The following is a 5,000-nucleotide window of genomic DNA, read 5'->3' as shown; positions in this document are numbered from 1 at the left end:
TGTCATTCTTGAGCAGACATAGACAACAATATCAATATCATAGAGAGCATCTTTAGCATACAGAGCAGTCATGCTCAAATGATATGTACTCTGTCTTTTACTTGTACCTTATTGCTGTCATGTAACACTTGAGTAAAGTTAGTGTCGTCTACTCTTATCTTGTCAAGGCTTTTGTCTCTGCACTATAAGGGTGAACAGTATGCCTTCAGTTATAACTGAAATGTGACGAAGTCACAAGAAATTAATGGCTTTTATTGCATGTATATCCGTGTATGCTAGACAGACTTTTTGTGTCTAATTATAAGTAGTCAGTAAAACCTTATGCATATACAAATAAACAGATACACACAATCCATGTGAAATGTTATTTTCATTTAAATTTACACAATAAATTAAGTAAGCAGACAGACAGGTGCCATGTGAAGTCATAGTTTTATTTATTTCACAACTTCATAACTATCATGTCTAGGTATAGATGGACGAAAAATGACAATTTGCTGATTAATTATGACAATGCAGGACAGCTGTAATACACACTGTCAAATTATAGGAACAGCATTGCACATAAAAATAAAAAAATGACTAAAATAAAGAGAGCCTTCTATACTGGATATAGCCACTCAATTAAACATCTTATTTATATTTATACATTTCACATATGTGCATACATAGAAATATATCGCTCTTGAGCAATAATGCCATTATTGCATGTAAAGATATAGTTAGAATTTGACCTTATTTACAGTTCTTACATTCGTTCAAATATGATCTTGCTTGAATTCTTCTTCTGCATGTAGACCAACTGTTTGACATTCCTTTGGAAAGTGGTATAATTCTTTATTCTATTTATATTTTTGTGTTTTTGTCTTGCACTATAGAGCTGATGCTGTGACTCAAAAGGGTCTCTCAGCCTCCCACTTACATGGTTATCAGTCTAAAATTAATAAGAACAACAACAAATAAAAAGGTGAATAAAGGAATAAGGGCAAAAAAATTTAAATGATTTCAAACATTTAATTTTAATTAATGTTACCTTGTAGAGTGCAGTGCACATTTATTTCTTGTTTCATCACATACTGAAATAAGCAAATGTTGCTTGACATGTACCACGTTATGCGTGTATATAGTGGTTAGTCTTACAGTACGTAAATCACAGTCGTGGGTATTGAAAAAGGGTAAACTGCACACTGTGAAAAGCAGAAGTAAGCATTCATTGTTGATGTGAAGGGGGTCTGCAATTCAGACATATCTGTAGCACAGTCATGAAAAAATGCATCATTAGTAATGTATATGAATGACCTTCGAATTGACAGTAAAAAGTTATGGCTTATAGAAATACATACATCGATCAACTGATGTTATTGTCTGGATATCTATTCGATATGTCTGGATATATATTCAATATGCAGCATGTACATTTGTAAAATGCCTTGTAATTATATATTTGTTTGATAATTTCATCATTATATAGTAGGCAAGCAGTTAAAATGACTTGATAATAAGCTTAGCCAGCTAAGACTTCGCACTGCATAGTCAGGTAAGCTCCATGGACCTGAAGGATCATGCTGCATAGCGCAAAGAGGATTTATGATTTCCAGGCTATTCATTCAGAATACTGAATACTGACCATGCCGTGTATTGCTTGACATGCACAGGAAAGTTTTATTCAGTGAGTGTGCCAACACTCAAGTAAGATTAAGATCTGTAAAAATGTAGGTGACTGACAGAAAGAATACCCTTGTTACTTGATAGGTTAATTGGTAGTTAGTAGGATACTGACCCAAAGGTCTTTATAAGCGTATCCGTGGTTAGCCAATATAATACTAGAGAAACACAATATTAAGCATCTAGGCTAACGTCAAAATCTTAGTTAACAATAGATGCTCATATGTAGGAGCATAATAGGTGAAATCACCCAAGGGAATTTATGGGTTTCCATGCAGTCATATGGGCTACATGTAAAGAGGCTCATAGAGAGGCTCTGTTTGATGTGAACTGCTTGCCTATTCACGAGGAGTGGCAATCTCTGAGAGACATATCTGTGTCTCCAGCAGGTCCTATTTATGACTCAGTGCAGGATAAGGTGTATGGAGAAAGTGACCCTTATCCCTTTATTCTTGCTGACGTGCATAGTTTAAAGTTAGGTTTGGAATATGACATTGCTGGGTATGTGGGCACAAGTCTCCAGTAAGTAGTCTGTATGCTACTGAGGACAGTGACAGTGATGTGAGTCTGTCACTGCGCGACATGTGGTGTACACCCTGTCATTTTCTTGCTTAGAATTCTCTTGTGTCTATCAAGTTGATGCTGGTGCGAGGGTAGGTAAATACAAAGGGTGCATTGTACTCTGTTATTTGTCTGATGAGGGTTGAGTATAGGGGAGTTAGGAGCTGTTTTGCTCCGGAGGCAATGCCTTTGCTAATGCAGTGAGTAATTTAGAATGCCTTACTTACCACAGTAGATACATGGTGGTTAAAGTTTAGCTACACTCAACTTGCATTCCCAATTCTATCAAAAGTGAGTTGTTACTTAGGGTATTCTTATTTATATGGTAGTCTGCATGGATATCATTTTTACCTGAGGGGATGATAACCCATTTTTTAGCACTGAGTTGGAGTCCATGACTTGGACAACAATCACTTGAATTGTGTAAGTCCCTCTTCAAGTATATTGACATCTTCTGGCCACTAAATGATTATACCTAATTTTCATTAATCAGCAAAGTTAGACACACGACTATAGTTCGGACTGAACTTCTGAGAAGTGTATGCAAAACAATAGGGAGCCAACAATGACCCCTGTGGAATGCCACTGCAGACAGGCGTGCTGGTCTAGCTAAAGTCACAAATTTTGAATGAGTGCTGTCTGAAGGTGAGACAGTTAGCAACACACCTCACAACATAAGGGTTTATATTCAACTGGGAAAGTTTATCAATGATGCATGCATGTGCGGCTGTATTAAAGGCCATTGCTAACTCAAGGTTGGATGTATGCACAGATTTTCCTTGATTTATGCCTATAGTGATGATTTTTAAGTCATCTGTCGGGTTAAAGAGGCATGAACTTTCTTTTACAAAGCCAAATTGTGTGTGATTAATGGTTTGTAGGTCATCTATGTCCTTATTTATAGGATTCATGATAATTTGTTCCATGGTCTTACAGAAAAGGATGGTTAAAAGTATGTCTCTGTAGTTTCTGTAGTATGAGTCTCATTTTTAATAGTGTTGGCAAGTGCCATATGTCAAATGGGAAAAAAACTGTTACTCATAAAACTAGCAATAAATGGTCAATGAGATGAATGGTGTAAGGAGCAGGCTATACTGTCACCGTAGTGAAAATACTTTGGACATGACACTGAATGAGTGTCTGCATGTATATATATATATATATATATATATATATATATATATATATATATATGCGCCAACCCAGCACATGTATGGGTGTGTGTACATCTGTGTACATAAACAGAGACACACACAAATTCAGACACAGATTGTTGTGTGTGTGTGTGTGTGTGTGTGTGTGTGTGTGTGTGTGTGTGTGTGTGTGTGTGTGTGTGTGTGTATATATGTGTATGCATTTATTTGCGCCTTTCTTCTTGGGTCGCCACTGAAATGTGCCTTTTGCCTCAGTTTTACTAACCCAGATAACAATACCCAAATACAAATTTAGCAAGTAAAAAAAAATATATATATATATATATATATATATATATATATAAAGTGTATATTTATATATGCATAGACATACACAAGCATTTGAATATATATATATATATATATATATATATATATATATATATATATGTATATGTATGTGTATATATATATAAATATATATATATATATATATATATATATATATATATATATATATATATATATATATATATGTGTGTGTGTGTGTGTGTGTATATATATATATATATATATATATATATATATATGTATATATATATATATATATATATATATATATATATATATATATATATATATGTATATAGACATACACAGACATATACACACACACGCACACAGAAATGAACACCAACATAAATTATGATTTGATCTGTGAATACATTGACTGAGACACCGACAGAGGCTTATAGTCATAACCGAAATATATTTATATAACCTTTGTAACCATACACACAACATAACTATTCACTCTGAGATACCAATATTCTGCATGTATGCGTTTAGTCTTTTCTTTAAATGTCTCAACGTTTTATCAAAGTGACATGCAACGAACAAATGAGTAATGTCTCTTTATGAGTGAGTGTGTGTGTGTGTGTGTGTGTGTGTATATATATATATATATATATATATATATATATATATATGTGTGTGTGTGTGTGTGTGTGTGTGTGTGTGTGTGTGTGTGTATATATATATATATATATATATATATATATATATATATATATATATATATATATATATATATATATATATATAGTTATATATACATGTGGGTGTGTGTGTGTGTTTGTGTGGGTGTGCGTGGGCATGTCTGATTAATTTGATCATCTGTGAAAATGGACATTTGCATTGACATATCAAAAAATATAAAGTAAGCCATTGGATGCAGGATAAATTGACTTCCTGTGACATATTCATGTGGAAGACATTGTGTACTCCTTGCATTTCTTCAGAATTGATCACAAATGGCTAAGATTGACATAATTGGCCATAGGAGAGGAAAGAGTTAAAACTATCTGAGCAGATGTATAATTTGCATGAGTGTTATGCATAAGACTTTTGAACTTCTGACTGCAGGAGGAAATGCTGACAACAGGTGGAAGTCGAGTCATCTGATGTTAATTTACTTGTTGAGATGTAGATGGTAGAAACACATATCAAAGGATGTCAAGAAAGTATGTAAGACCAAAGACATCCTCGGCTGATGTCAAGGTAATTGTTGAGAGGAAGGTGTAAATGCATAACAAAGAATGGACAGGCGATCTCAAAGGAACAAAATCAAAGTATTTAGAT

The sequence above is a fragment of the Protopterus annectens genome, chromosome 4.part0 (genome assembly GCF_019279795.1).
Source record: "Protopterus annectens isolate FY-2018-M chromosome 4.part0, PAN1.0, whole genome shotgun sequence".
In the NCBI taxonomy this organism is placed as follows: domain Eukaryota; kingdom Metazoa; phylum Chordata; order Ceratodontiformes; family Protopteridae; genus Protopterus; species Protopterus annectens.
Note: the sequence above shows the minus strand (reverse complement) of the source record.